The sequence below is a fragment of the Tursiops truncatus genome, chromosome 3, assembly GCF_011762595.2.
Source record: "Tursiops truncatus isolate mTurTru1 chromosome 3, mTurTru1.mat.Y, whole genome shotgun sequence".
Classification (NCBI taxonomy): domain Eukaryota; kingdom Metazoa; phylum Chordata; class Mammalia; order Artiodactyla; family Delphinidae; genus Tursiops; species Tursiops truncatus.
In genome coordinates, this window is record NC_047036.1 from 150,793,070 (window position 1) to 150,809,264 (window position 16,195).

Genomic DNA, 16,195 nt, shown 5'->3' on the forward strand with positions numbered 1-16,195 from the left:
CTTCAAATTACAGTGTTTTAAATGCTTTCAAATATCAATACTATAGGTGTCACAAAATCTAGAAAAATGACATTTAAAAATGAACTACTGCCAGATGTGTCTCTATAAAACTTTTCCCCCACTCTTTTAGTTATATATTCTTTAACTGCCTCCTCATACGACAGTTTATGTATTTTCGAAATAAAATTTTAAGAAATAAACTTTGTAGTTTATAGACATAGATTTCTTGTAACATGGTTGATTAGAATTTGCTTCTAGTTATTAATAGTTTAGAAAAGTTTATTTCAGCTTCACAATTTATTATTGATAATGTCACATTAATTTTCATTGTTAACTTTGAGAAAACCTCTATGGATTACTTCCTCATAAATATTTACTATTATAAATGCATTACTGATTTCAGTACTGCTATAGGTTTGTGCATTACAGGAATTCTGATAAAATACTCATTCACACCATTCCATTACACACATTGTTGATGGGGTATATTCTTTTATTTATTTATTTATTTATTTATTTTTGGCTGTGTTGGGTCTTCGTTGCTGTGCGCAGGCTTTCTCTACTTGCAGGAAGTGGGGGCTACTCTTTGTTGCGGTACACAGGCTTCTCATTGCGGTGGCTTCTCGTTGCAGAGCACGAGCGCTAGGCACGCAGGCTTCAGTAGTTGTGGCTCGCAGGCTCAGTAGTCGTGGCTCACGGGCTCTAGAGCGCAGGCTCCGTAGTTGTGGCACACCGGCTTAGTTGCTCCGTGGAATGTGGGATCTTCCCGGACCAGGGCTCGAACCCTTGTCCCCTGCATTGGCAGGTGACTTCTTAACCACTGCGCCATCAGGGAAGCCCCTGGAGTATATTCTTGACAGAAGAAAATTTCCCGTTTTGACTAAGCATTGATGAGAACTGAATCTTTGACTTATCTTTCACATGCCTGATGATTGAAATAATTTTCCACAGAATAGCTTCTGGTTTTGTACTTTTCAGTTCTTTTTTTCTTCTTCAAACGCACATGCTTTGAGAGCTGTGAAGTGCAAGACATGGCTATATTGTAAGGTGGTTTTTGTCCTTATGCTTCTGTGTCTTGTGCTAGTTAAGTCAGTAGAGTAGTCAGTATGAGTACTGGAAGTTATTCCTGTAATGGGATAGTATATAGTCAATTACATATGGTGGTGTCTGAAAATCACATAATAGCCTCACTTAAAACATCTCCTTAGGGCTTCCCTGGTGGCGCAGTGGTTGAGAGTCCACCTGCCGATGCAGGGGACACGGGTTCGTGCCCCGGTCCGGGAAGATCCCACATGCCGCGGAGCGGCTAGGCCCGTGAGCCATGGCCGCTGAGCCTGTGCGTCCAGAGCCTGTGCTCCACAACGGGAGAGGCCACAACAGTGAGAGGTCCGCATACCACAGAACAAAAGAAAATCTCCTTAGCCAGATTTCAAAAAAGCCTGTGGCCATTCCAATATGATCCAACATAGTGGAATATGATAGAAGGAAAATTGGCAAAGAAAGAGACGCTGGTCTTACCTGATGGAAGTGAAAATATCTCACTTTTGACAATTTTGCAAAAACCTATAATTCCATGAATTAATTTCTAGGGTTCTTCATAGGACCTAAAAAGGAACCCATAGAGTTGTGGAACAACAATAGAAGCTTCTGTGATGAGAAGCCCGGGCACCGCAACAAAGAGTAGCCCCCGCTCGCCGCAACTGGAGAAAGTCTGCACGCATCATTGAAGACCCAGCGCAGCCAAAATAAAAATAAAAAAATAAAAATAAATAAATTTATTTTTAAAAAAGTAATACTCAGGTTTGAGGCATGAGAAATATGATGAGGAGAAATTAGCTAATCCTTTCAGAACTTTTAAAATATCAAACTCAGTCTCTAAGATTTTAGCATTATATACAACATCGGTTACTTATTAGTGGTTTGGGAAGGCCAATTTAAAATTTTCTGATCTTACTGTATTGAAATTCACGGCCCTAATGTTTTCCACATTGACTATATGAATGATGAAGTAAAGTCAATCATGTATTTCCTTTCCAACTAGGCAGAAAACAAAATTTTGAAAAGTGTTTGGACTACTGACTTTTGATTTCTTCTAAGGCAAGTGTATAGGTAATTTTTATTCCCTGATTAGGAGAAAAATGGTGGAAGAGGGCAGGGTTAAGAATTAAGATTTCAAGAGCGTGACAGTTAGACGACCAACCAGAGTTCCTAAGATTCGGTGCCTGTAACTGTTGCCGCCGCTTAAGCCTGCCAAAGCAGTGGTACGGCTGCTGCCCTCATATTTGCTACCTCTAGAAACATTCTTGCCAGTAGTGGCGGCAGCGGGACTCAATTACCCCCTTTTATCACTCTCTGCAGAAGCTCCAGATGGCGTCTTCTGTGGGCAACGTGGCCGACAGCACAGAACCAACGAAACGTATGCTTTCCTTCCAAGGGTTAGCTGAGTTGGCACATCGAGAATATCAGGCAGGAAATTTTGAGGCAGCTGAGAAACACTGCATGCAGCTGTGGAGACAAGAGCCAGACAATACTGGAGTACTTTTATTACTTTCATCTCTACACTTGCAGTGTCGAAGGCTGGACAGATCTGCCCACTTTAGTACTCTGGCAATTAAACAGAACCCTCTTCTGGCAGAAGCCTATTCGAATTTGGGGAATGTGTACAAGGAAAGAGGGCAGTTGCAGGAAGCAATTGAGCATTACCGGCATGCATTGCATCTCAAACCAGATTTCATCGATGGTTATATTAACCTGGCAGCCGCTTTGGTAGCAGCAGGCGACATGGAAGGGGCAGTACAAGCTTACGTCTCTGCTCTTCAGTGCAATCCTGATTTGTACTGTGTTCGCAGTGACCTGGGGAACCTGCTCAAAGCCCTGGGTCGCTTGGAAGGAGCCAAGGCATGTTATTTGAAAGCAATGGAGACGCAACCGAACTTTGCAGTAGCTTGGAGTAATCTTGGCTGTGTTTTCAATGCACAAGGGGAGATTTGGCTTGCAATTCATCACTTTGAAAAGGCTGTCACCCTTGACCCCAGTTTTCTGGATGCTTATATCAATTTAGGAAATGTTTTGAAAGAGGCACGGATTTTTGACAGAGCTGTGGCAGCTTACCTTTGTGCCCTAAGCTTGAGCCCAAATCATGCTGTGGTACATGCCAACCTGGCTTGTGTATACTATGAGCAAGGCCTGATAGATCTGGCAATAGACACCTACAGGCGAGCTATTGAATTGCAACCACATTTCCCTGATGCTTACTGCTACCTAGCCAACGCTCTGGAAGAGAAGGGCAGTGTTGCCGAAGCAGAAGATTGTTATAATACAGCTCTGCGGCTGTGTCCCACCCATGCAGACTCTCTGAATAACCTAGCCAATATCAAAGGAGACCAGGGGAACATTGAAGAGGCAGTTCGCTTGTATTGTAAAGCATTAGAAGTCTTCCCAGAGTTTGCTGTTGCCCATTCAAATTTAGCAAGTGTATTGCAGCAGCAGGGAAAACTGCAGGAAGCTCTGATGCATTATAAGGAGGCTGTTCGAATCAGTCCTACCTTTGCTGATGCCTACTGTAACATGGGAGACACTCTAAAGGAGATGCAGGATGTTCAGGGAGCCTTGCAGTGTTATACTCGTGCCATTCAGATTAACCCTGCACTTGCGGATGCCCACAGCAATCTGGCTTCCATTCACAAGTATTCAGGGAATATTCCAGAAGCAATTGCTTCTTATCGCACTGCTCTGAAGCTTGAACCTGATTTTCCTGACGCTTATTGTGATTTGGCTCATTGCCTGCAGATTGTCTGTGATTGGACAGACTATGATGAGCGAATGAAGAAGTTGGTGAGCATTGTGGCTGACCAGCTGGAGAAGAATAGGTTGCCTTCTGTGCAGCCTCATCATAGTATGCTCTATCCTCTTTCTCATGGCTTCAGGAAGGCTATTGCTGAGAGCCACGGGAACCTCTGCTTGGATGAGATCGGTGTCCTTCATAAACCACCGTACGAACATCCAAAAGACTTGAAGCTCAGTGATGGTCGACTGCGTGTAGGATACGTGAGTTCTGACTTTGGGAATCATCCTACTTCTCATCTTATGCAGTCTATTCCAGGCATGCACAATCCTGATAAATTTGAGGTATTCTGTTATGCCCTGAGCCCAGATGATGGCACAAACTTCCGAGCGAAGGTGATGGCAGAAGCCCATCATTTCATTGATCTTTCTCAGATTCCATGCAATGGGAAAGCAGCTGATCGCATCCATCAAGATGGTATACACATCCTTGTAAATATGAATGGTTATACCAGGGGTGCTCGAAATGAACTCTTTGCTCTCAGGCCAGCTCCTATTCAGGCAATGTGGCTGGGCTACCCTGGGACCAGTGGCGTGCTTTTCATGGATTATATCATCACAGATCAGGAAACTTCACCTGCTGAAGTTGCTGAGCAGTATTCTGAGAAACTGGCTTATATGCCCCATACTTTCTTTATTGGCGATCATGCTAATATGTTCCCTCACCTGAAGAAGAAAGCAGTCATCGATTTTCAGTCCAATGGGCACATTTATGACAATCGGATTGTGCTGAATGGCATCGACCTCAAAGCATTTCTTGATAGTCTCCCAGATGTGCAGATTGTCAAGATGAAATGTCCTGATGGAGGAGACAATGCAGACAGCAGTAATACAGCTCTTAATATGCCTGTCATTCCTATGAATACTATTGCAGAGGCAGTTATTGAAATGATTAACAGAGGACAAATTCAGATAACAATTAATGGATTCAGTCTTAGCAATGGACTGGCAACTACCCAGATCAACATTAAGGCTGCCACTGGAGAGGAGGTTCCCCGTACCATTATTGTAACCACACGTTCTCAGTACGGGTTACCGGAAGATGCCATTGTGTACTGTAACTTTAATCAGTTGTATAAAATTGACCCATCTACTTTGCAGATGTGGGCAAATATTCTGAAGCGTGTTCCCAATAGTGTACTGTGGCTGTTGCGTTTTCCAGCAGTAGGAGAACCTAATATTCAACAGTATGCACAAAACATGGGCCTTCCCCAGAACCGTATCATTTTTTCACCTGTTGCTCCTAAAGAGGAACATGTTCGGAGAGGCCAGCTGGCTGATGTCTGCTTGGACACTCCACTCTGTAATGGACACACCACAGGGATGGATGTCCTTTGGTCAGGGACACCCATGGTGACTATGCCAGGAGAGACTCTTGCTTCCCGAGTTGCAGCTTCCCAGCTCACTTGTTTAGGCTGTCTTGAGCTTATTGCTCAAAATAGACAAGAATATGAAGACATAGCTGTGAAACTGGGAACTGATCTAGAATACCTGAAGAAAATTCGTGGCAAAGTCTGGAAGCAGAGAACATCTAGCCCTCTGTTCAACACCAAACAATACACAGTGGACCTAGAGCGGCTCTATCTACAGATGTGGGAGCATTACGCAGCTGGCAACAAACCTGATCACATGATTAAGCCTGTTGAAGTCACTGAGTCGGCCTAAATAATGACTGTGTGCACAGGAGAATTACCCTGTACCTGAGCCTCAACCTTCTGGGGGAAAGGGAACTACTTTTTCCTTATCTGTACAATACCATGCTGCAGATGGGTGACAGACAATGATAAGAAATAGCACAGCCAGACTTGCTTCCTGCATGATCATGATCACGATAGGGAGAGACACAAGAGATGGGAAACTGCTGTTCCACAAGGAGTCTCCATAGAATTTTGCAGCAGCCAGGTGTCTGGAAGGTCTGGAAGGTAAGTGTGGAAGGTCTGATCTCCCTTGGTCTTCCATGGGATGGATGGTTAGTGTGGAAGGGAGATAGAGATTGCCCAGCCGTTCTGTGATTATCATGGATTGATTGAGTCTTCTGGATTAATATTTTTCTTTATATTTGGGGTATTGGAGCTTTTAAAAATGTTTGGTTTCAGGTATTTTTATTCATGTGAAGTGTATATGATTCTCTTGAGATAAGGTTTTAAGCTAAAATATTCCTTGTTTTAGTTTCTGAACTCTACAGATAAATGGGGACTTTGCTGGTGTAGTCTTTTTATAGGTTTTATAAACCACTTGAGCCTATATCAGTCATTTTAGTTTCTGACATAATGTTTGGAACGATCAGTGCCTTGTTGGTTTATAGATGATGGCTTAAATTCTTTTCCTGGTCCGTTTCCTTCGTCCCCTCCCCCCACTTTAAAAATTCTCCTGTAACTTGGCTAACAAAAAACCAAGTCTGATTCAAAACCTCCCAGAGCGTTTCTCTTAAATGCATCATCTGGTGCCAAATGAAGATCCTTAGGAGTGATTATTAATTCTGAAGGGCACAGTTGTGGTACTGTCACTGATGATAACGACAATGGATTTTTGGCCCAGAGTTTTGACCTATTTCACCAGTGTTTTACCGTTGACTGCCCCTCTGTGCTGCTTCCAAAAGTGATAGTGTGTGTTAAGATTGTTACTTTCATTTCTAAAGTTTGTTTTTTTTTTTAGTGAGTCCTGTTCTTCCTTTTTCTTTCAGCAGAACTGAAATCCCAGGTAAGTATAAGTATTCAAATATTTGATCAGTAAGTCACAGTTATCTCCAGTACATTAAATAACTTTCATCAAAAAACATGTTATAGGTAAAAAGCTCTGAAGGACCAGCTATGTATATGATAATTATGTTTCAGACCTTCTAGGGTATTATATATAATAACTTGTCTTCTGGACGTGGTCTTGAAGTCTTTATGGATCCAGCCTCAGTAGTAGTGAACTGCACTGCTACTTGGTTTGGAGTACAAATTAGACTTTAGCCCTCCTGGAGGTTGAGTTTTTGGTATTGAAAACCATAGGAGTGAAATTATTGTATTTCAACAAAGGATCGAGGGCTTGAGGCTTAAACAAGGCAACATATGTGTGGGAAGCAGTCAGCCTTGAGAGCAGGTAAGGACATGCCAGGCATGAGGCCGCTGCTCGAAGGGACTGTCCCTACTTGTTCCCCTCCTTATTCCATTCCATGGGAGATAAATCACCAGGGCCCAGAGATCAGAAAGAATGTAAAATGAGACAAGCAAAGCTGTCTCCCCGCTGCACATGCAGGTTATTTTTGATGCTTCTGGGTTTATGGGTTTCCTCCCATGGAAGTTAACCTTGAGCCGAGACAGTCTGTAGGTAATGTAAACCACCATCTGGCAGCCTTCCGATTTCTAGTCTATATAATCTGCAACTGTAGCATAATAAAATTTGCCTTGCAACCATCAGTTGTCTTGGTCCTTCTGACCCCATCTGTCGTTGCTACTTTCAGTTCCTTACCCCTTCCCTTGTGACCCTGGGCGGTGAGATCCTCTTTCTCCAGCTGGTCCGCGGCAAGTGGCACTCGAACAGGGACCTGAAGCATGAAGGCAATTAAAAGAAAAAGAAAGTGCAGGTAAGAGAACCCTTATGCAAAATATGTGTGGCCACCAGTAAAAGTGAAACTAATAGAGGCATAAGGCAATAGTCAGAAGTAAAATAAGATGGGGCCAAAGGGCTCAAAGGAGTGTGAATTATTTGCTCAGGTTTTACTTTCGATGCTTAAAGCTCGGGGTAATAAAGTTTCTACCTCACAGTTGACTGAATTTTTACAGCATATCCATGGTGTATCTCCCTGGTTTCCTGATGGCGGCTCTGTTGACATAGAAATCTGGCAGAAAGTTGGAGAAGATTTAAAAAATTATTAAGAGTCTCGAGGGCCTACTCATACTCCTGTTGTTACATATAGTTTGTGGAATCTGATAAAAATATGTTTAGCTGCTTCTCATGATAGTGTTGATTTGAATGTAAAGTCAGAAAAACATAAGCCTCTGACAGAAGGAGAGACTGTATTATCAGCTACTGTGTCGCCACTTCCTAAACCGAAAGAGCTAATTAATTTAAATAGTTTAGATGAAGAGGAACATTTTGACTTAACAGATGAGGCTTGTAAACATAAAAGAGAGAACTATCCTGAGGATGATTTTCTAATGGCTGTGATAGATAAGTCAGTGAAAAAGCTGCAGGTTAATAAGGACTGTCTTGCTCAAAAATCTACATCTGTAAAAATGCTCAGTCCCTTGCAGCGCGCTGTACAAGGAGCCATAAAACGAGGAGAAGATCCTATTTTCTGTTGTCCCGTCATAGAAAGACCTGGTCCTAATAATCCTCAACAAGCTACTAGGGAGCATCAGGCTCTCCCTTTGAAAGTTTTGAAAGATTGAAAATCTGCCTGTGCTCAATATGGGCCCACTGCTCCTTTTACTGCTGCTATGGTTGACAGGAGAAGCTCTTCCCCCCGCTGATTGGAAGTCTATTGCACGAGCTTGTTTAAATGGTGGAGATTATTTAATATGGAAGTTTGATTTTTATGAACGGGCTGCTGAACAAGCAGAAAAGAATGCTGCCCATAATATTCCAGTTGATTATCATATGCTGATTGGGGAAGGACAGTATCTTTCTTTGCAAGATCAATTAACTTATCCCTTTGTTGCTTATCCTCAAATAAATCATTTGGCATTACAAGCCTGGAGGAAATGACCTTCTACACACAAAACTGAGGATCTTTCAACAATTAGACAGGGACCTGATGAACCATATGCTGATTTTGTAGATAGGTTGTCACAGGCAGTGGGGAGACTCATTGTGGACGGACTCACTGGTACAATTGTAGTTAAGCAACTTGCTTTTGAGAATGCTAATAATGCGTCTCAGGCTGCGATTCGACCTTGGAGAAAACGGGGAACATTGGAGGATTATATTCGCCTTTGTGCAGACATTGGGCCTACTTATATACAGGGTGCTGCTGTGGCTGCAGCATTAACTAAAGTGGGGTTTAAAAACAATCAAAAGAAAACGAAGACTTGTTTTAAATGCGGAAAGGCAGGTCATTTTGCTAGCGAATGTAGATCTTTTAATTCTAACCCTAGTCCTTCCTTCCCTACTCAGAAACCTCCAGATGGTCAGAAAATCCCTGGTTTATGCCCTAAATGCAATAGGGGAAAACATTGGGCACAAGATTGTTGCTCGGTGGCCCACAAGGATGGGCCACCACTGTCGGGAAACTCCTCCCGGGGCCTTCCCTGGCCCCAACAAATAATAAGGGCAATGTCTGTGTATCCTCCTCAAATTATCAATCAGACATTAACCAAAAACAGAAACATACAATATCCTCGCTCTCCAGAGCAACACCAGGAAGCGCAGGACTGGAGCTCAGTACCTCCGCCCGATATGTATTAACTCCTGAAATGGGTCCTCAGGCCCTCTCTACGGGCATCTGTGGACCTTTACCCAAGGGTTTGATGGGACTATTATTGGGAAGAAGTAGTGTCACCATGAAAGGTTTAACTATTATGCCAGGAGTCACAGATTCTGACTATGAAGGAGAAATAAAAGTCATGGCACAAACTATTAAAAATACAACAATTATTTCTCCTGGTGATAAAATTGCACAATTGCTACTTTTGCCCTTTGTACCTCATGGACAAATTTTACAACATCAAAAGAGAGAAACAAAGGCTTTTGGACGTCTAATGCTGCCTACTGGATTCAGAAGATAGGGAAAGAACGTCCAGAAATGAAATGAACCATTAATGGAAAGGTTTTTTCAGGTTTGTTAGACACTGGAGCTGATGTCTCTGTTATGACGCAGGTACACTGGCCTAAACGTTGGCCCATTAGTCCTACTATTACAGAACTTCACGGAATAGGACAAAGTTCTTCTCCTATGCAAAGTAGTCAGTTATTATTATGGCAAGATAGTGAGGGCCATTCAGGATACTTCCAGCCTTATGTTTTGCCTGGGCTGCCTTTAAACCTCTGGGGCCGAGATATATTAAAAGAAATGGGAGTATTACTTTATAGTCCAAATTCTCAAGTCTCTAATATGATGTTGGATCAAGGATTTCTTCCCACAAAAGGGCTGGGAACAAATCAACAAGGAACTGTCCATCCTATTGATGTGAAAAATAAAAAATGATAGACAAGGTTTGGGTTTTTCTTAGGAGCCTTGGATTCTCCTCCACTCACTGCTGATCCAATTACTTGGCTGACTGATGACCCTGTATGGGTGGACCAATGGCCCCTCACAAAGGAGAAATTAGAAGCTGCAGAACAATCAGTACTGGAACAATTAGGGCATTTAGAAATTTCCAGTAGTCCTTGGAATACTCCTATTTTTATTATCAAGAAAAAATCTGGAAAATATAGGTTATTACAGGATCTAAGAGCTGTTAATAAAACTATGCTAATAATGGGAGCTCTTCAACCAGGCCTACCCTCTCCAACAGCCATACCACATAATTATCATCTTTTAGTTATAGAGTTAAAAGATTGTTTTTTCACTATTCCTTTGTTTCCTGAAGATAGAAAACATTTTGCTTTTAACTTGCCTGCCTTAAATTTTAAGGAAGCCATGAGGAGATTTCAATGGAAAGTATTGCCTCAGGGCATGGCAAATAGTCCTACATTATGCCAAAAATATGTGGCTCAGGCCTTGACTCCTGTGAGAAAAAGGTTTCCATCGTTATATCTCATACATTATATGGATGATATGCTTTTAGCCACTGATAATATTTCTTTATTAGAGACTGCTTTTCCATTTTTACAACAGTCCTTACAATCATTTGGCTTGGTCACTGCCTCAAAAAAATTCAAAGACAATCTCCATTTTTATATTTGGGAAAATATATTGATAACACTACTATTAGGCCTCAAAAACTGCAAATTCGAGTTGATAATTTAAAAACATTAAATGCTTTACAAAAATTACTTGGAGATATTAATTGGCTAAGGCCTTCCTTAAAACTTACTACTGCTCAATTACAGCCTTTGTTTGATATTCTTAAAGGTGACTCAGATCCTTCTTCTTCACGCTCTATGACTCCAGAAGGATTTCAAGCTTTACAAATAGTCAATAGATCTATCAGTTCTACACAATTAACTAGAATTCATACTCACCTTCCAATTTTCTTAATAATTTGTCCAACTCCTCATGTGCCTACTGCCATCTTATGGCAAACTGTTGGAATTATTGAATAGATTCATATGAAAACTACACCCTCTAAAGTTATTAACCCTTATTATGAACTTATTAATAATTTAGTAATGCAAGGTAGAACTAGATGCTTACAACCTATAAGTATAGAACCTTCTCAAATTATTATCCCTTATTCAGTTAGTCAACAAAATTGGCTTTTTCAACATAGTAATGAATGGGGTCTTGCTCTTGCAGGATTTTCAGGTACCTTGGAATGCCATTACCCTGCTGATAAATTGATCCAGTTCAGCAAACTTAACTCATATCTTTCCTTCTATAATTAGGCAACAGCCTGTTCCTCATGTACCTTTGGTTTTTACGGATGGTTCTTCTTCAGGAGTGGCTACTGTAATCATTGACGACGGAACAAACCTCATTAAAGAAACTTCCTTGACTTCAGCTCAACGTGTTGAACTGTATGCTGTCATTATGTCTTTTAAACATTTGCCTTCTATGTCTTTAATTTGTTTTCTGATAGTAAATATCTTATTAGCTTATGATTTCTTCTGGAGACTGCGACCATAGGACATACTAATAACCCTGAATTATCATCCTCTTTTCGTTTGCTTCAACAGCTTATTCGTTCCCATGATGGTCCTGTTGCAGGTCTGTATATCCGTGCTCATTCTAACTTGCCTGGTCCATTGACTAAACTTAATGCGACTGCAGATGTTTTAACTCGATCTAAACGTGATCTTTATCCTGTACATTTTCCTCCCAAGAATAGAGTTGAAGTTACTCCTCCTCCTCAATCTCTTTTCCCTAAAGCAGGACATGTCCCAATTTACCATACTCCTCCTTTCCGTTCGTCATGCTGTCAAGAATGGCTAATGTACTGCATTCATTATCTTCATACTCTTGATACTCATGGTCCATGTCCTGGACACCCTCATATTATGGTAAGTTATGATCAAACTGCTTCACAAGCAGCACAGCCGTTGCACGCTTTACACCGTCAGTCGGCGGCTACATTACACACACAATTTTCCCTTACTCGTGAAGCCGCCCGACAAATTGTTAAGCAATGCCCACAATGCTTACCTCACCTTCCTGTTCCACATTATGTTGTTAATCCTCGTGGATTATTACCTAGACATTTATGGCAAATGGATGTTACTCATATCCCGTCTTTTGGGAAATTACAGTTTGTTCGTGTCACTATCGATACTTACTCTGGTTTCCTCTGTGCTACAGCACAGACCGGAGAAGCTACTAAACATGTTATCACTCATTTATTACACTGTTTTGCTTTCATGAACCTTCCCAAAATTATTAAAACAGATAATGGAAAAAAAAAAAAAAAAAACAGATAATGGGACCGCTTACTCTAGTGCTGCTTTTGCAACATTTTGTAATTCATTACAGAATTACCCATATTACAGGCATTCCATATAACCCTCAAGGACAAGGTATTATAGAACGTGCAAATAGATCTTTAAAGCTAACTATTGAAAAAATAAAAAGGGGGGAATTGTATAGAACAACGCCACATAACCTTATAAATCATGCTCTGTTTATTTTAAATGTTCTCACTGTTGACAAATTTGGCTGCTCTGCAGGGGAAAGGTTGGTGGCTGAGCCAAGATTGGCCTCTCAATCTCCGGAGGTCCTCTGGAAAGATCCGTTAACCAGCACTTGGCGTGGTCCTGATCCTGTGTTGATTTGGGGACGTGGTCACGTGTGTATCTTTCCCAGATCAGCGCCTGGACCTTGCTGGCTTCCTGAGCACTTAGTCAAGCAAATAGATGGCTCGCCACAGCTCACAACTAGTTCAGAAGATGAAGAAGCTCTGCATCTCTCTCGAAAATTTGACAGTGTTGATTCAGAAAGAGAAGAGGAAGAGAAGACCACTTGCCAGGACGACTCAAAGGAGTGATGTTCCAACTTGGGGACAAATTAAACAACTGGTTTCATGAGCTCAAGAGTCAGTGAAACAATAGAATAATCCTGTTACACCTGTAACTTTATTTTTGGCTATGTTGGCAACCATTTCACGTGTTCCCTCTGTTAATGCAGCAACTTACTGGGCCTATGTACCTGATCCTCCACTATTACAACCCATATCGTGGTCTGAAGCAGAGTTTCCTGTATTTTACAATGATAACTGTTTATGGGCCTCTTATTGGGAATATAAAACAAACCAATATGTCTGTAAATTATACTAACTGGTTTAGTACCCATCCTGTCTGTCTTAGCCCATTGAATCTGGAAACTGGATGTGTAAAGGCTATTAGTTATGAGCATACAGATGTTTATGAGGGAACGGATCAATCAATTAGTTTGTCAGGCTCTCCAGGCATCCTTCGTTTTACAGGAACCAACATTACTCTTACATGCCCGGCTACCAGCCGACGAGAGGATCTTAAGGATACCATCATTTGGTATAAAATGGGCAAGCTATTAATATTAGAGGTCGAATCTCATACACCTCACCACTTAGGGATTCCGCTATTACTATAGCCAAGGTTACAGGTGAAGATTCAGGAAATTATTTCTGTATGAAGCGTTTACTTGGAGGACAAGGGATACTTATAGCTGGACATAAGGTTACTATTCTTAAGAGAAAATCAAAAAATCAATTTCCTCCCTTTATGACCGTTAACTTTCCTGGATCCAATTTTGAACATTGCAATGCATCTTGGAATAATAACCAAATATGGTGTACTATAGATTATACCAAGGTGTCAATTCTTATCTCTTCTATTCCCATCATAGATAGGTTTATCACATTTCAAAAGAACTGGGATATATGGAAACTAGCTCTAACTTATTCCAATACACCTGTTAGAACTTGTGTTGCTCCTCCATATACACTTTTGTGTGGTTCTATTAACATTGGTAATTCTTCCAAAGGGGGATATAATATTAGCTTTTTTAATTGTATTTTTAGCAGTTGTATGTTCCCTTTGCAGGAACGCAATCTGTGCTTATACTAAAGCAACCCATGTATGTTATGGTGCCTGTACATCTGAGAGAACCTTGGTATGAAGATACTGGAGTACAGGCATGGGTGGAAGTCTCTAAAGCCTTGCAGAGAAGGAGACGCTTTCTTGGGTGGCTAATAGTAAGTTTACTTGCCTCGGCTGCTCTGTCTGCTACCGCGGCTACTGCCGGTCTTGTTCTTTCACGGAGTATTCATCATGCTCACTTTGCTAATCAGTTATCTCAACATACCAGTCTTGCTTTATCTTTACAAAGTCACATAGATTTACAGATTAATAACAAGTTAGATGAATTTAAAAATGCAATTTTGGGGATGGGAGATCAGACGGCAGCATTAAAATTGAGGATGCGTTTAGCTTGTCATGCAAAGTATACATGGATGTGTGTTACTCCTTAAAAGTACAATGACTTTATTTGGGAATGGGAAAAAGTAAAAATGCATCTGCTGAGTGTTTGGTCAGATAAATATTAGTCTTGATCTTAAGAAATTAAATGCTGAAATTCAGGATATACAAAATGCACATCTTGATGATAGTTCGCCAGAAGATGTAATTCAAACTTCACTGGATCATTTAAAGTGGTTAAACCCTCAGTCTTGGATTACTGGAAGGTTGTCAGGATTTATTACCCTGGCCATAATTTGTCTATTATTTATAGTAATCTTCTCATGTCTGTTTCGTATCCTCATGCAACAGTACACTACTCTCGGCACTAAACTTCATGGAATTATTTTGCAGCAAAAGTTAAAAAATAAAAAAGGGGGACCTGTGGGAAGCAGTCAGCCTTGAGAGCAGGCTACAGACATGCCAGCCATGCCGCCACTGCTCAAAAGGACTGTCCCTACTTGTTCCCCTCCTTGTTCCATTCCATGGGAGATAAATCACCAGGGCCCAGAGATCAGAAAGAATGTAAAATGAGACAAGCAAAGCTGTCTCCCCCCTGCACATGCAGGTTATTTTTGATGCTTCTGGGTTTATGGGTTTCCTCCCAGAGAAGTTAACCATGAGCCGAGACAGTCTGTAGGTTAATGTAAACCACCATCTGGCAGCCTTCCCTTTTCTAGTCTAGATAATCTGCAACTGTATCATAATAAAATTTGCCTTGCAACCATCAGTTGTCTTGGTCCTTCTGACCCCATTCGTCGGTGCTACTTCAGTTCCTTACCCCTTCCCTTCTGACCCTGGGCGGTGAAATCCTCTTTCTCCGGCTGGTCCCCAGCACACATGAATATATGTTTTTGTCTTGCTGTACTGCACCTATGCTGTCTAGTAACAGATATTTTGTCTGCTAGTAGTGTTCTAGATTATGTCTTTCCAAAGTGCTGAGGCAGTGCACCTATTCTGTAGTTGCAGCTGATGCCTGAATGTATCCTAGCTGACAAATTATTGATTAATAAGAACTTGAATTTCTGAAAGATTTGTACTGTTAACCAAAATCTGAGCAAGGAGTCTCAAATGTAATTCTTAGCCAGAATTACATGTTAATGAACCATTTAACAGTGTAAATCAAGGAACATCAGTGTAAGGATTTCTTTTAATTTATTTTTTACCTGCTTGAAATATCAGTTAAAGTTTGCCAGCTTGGTTGCAGATGAACGGACGTTTGAAGTTCACCAAACTACTTAATGTGGGATAGGATAATAGACTTCCAGCGCCCTCAAGTCTGTGACCTTGCAGCCATTTTACATAGCACATCCTCCTCCTATAAGGATGAACTTTTCCCTGGCCCGAAAAGTGGCAGCTCTGTTGAAGCTTTGCTTATTGTAACAGGCTTCTGTTTCCAGGTTACATGTCTGTGGAAGACTTAATTCTGAATAGAGATATAGATATTACTGGAAACTAATTGTTTTTTCTATTATACTCTGCTTTATCAAAAAAGTAAAACATTTAAATTGTGCTACAGAAATTCAGATGTTGTCTTGCAATCTTTAAACAATAAATGAATGAATTGCCCTTAAAAAAAAAAAAGAAAAGAATTAAGCAGTTAAGCTGTTGGTCCCACATCAGACAAATTATCCTTATACCTCCTGTCAATATTGTTAACAGAGACTGTTATTTTATTAATCCTTATGATCCCGTGAATCTTTCTTTCATGTGTCAGGGCACAGCAGGTGAGAGAGTGGATTTGTTAAGCTGGGTGGGTTTATCCTTCTTTTATGCGTTCATTCAATTTTATGTTCATTTACTTATTGTACACACATGGCAATAGAAGCTGCTA

At 41.0% G+C, this 16,195-nt stretch overlaps 1 long non-coding RNA gene and 1 pseudogene across 3 annotated transcripts; both read left to right on the forward strand.

Moving 5' to 3' along the window:
* The first annotated feature begins 2,361 nt into the window (after nt 1–2,361).
* On the forward strand, nt 2,362–5,764 carry LOC117311667 (UDP-N-acetylglucosamine--peptide N-acetylglucosaminyltransferase 110 kDa subunit pseudogene; annotated as a pseudogene).
* Nucleotides 5,765–6,469: 705 nt separating this feature from the next.
* LOC117311669 (uncharacterized) lies at nt 6,470–15,883 on the forward strand. 3 transcript variants are annotated; one of them, XR_004525969.2, is made up of 2 exons: nt 6,470–7,414; nt 11,611–15,883. It is a non-coding gene; the product is annotated as an uncharacterized lncRNA (long non-coding RNA). The 3 variants fall into 3 exon arrangements; XR_012330990.1 differs by having other exon boundaries at nt 12,595–15,883; XR_012330989.1 differs by lacking the exon at nt 6,470–7,414 and adding an exon at nt 7,424–11,451.
* Nucleotides 15,884–16,195: the final 312 nt, after the last annotated feature.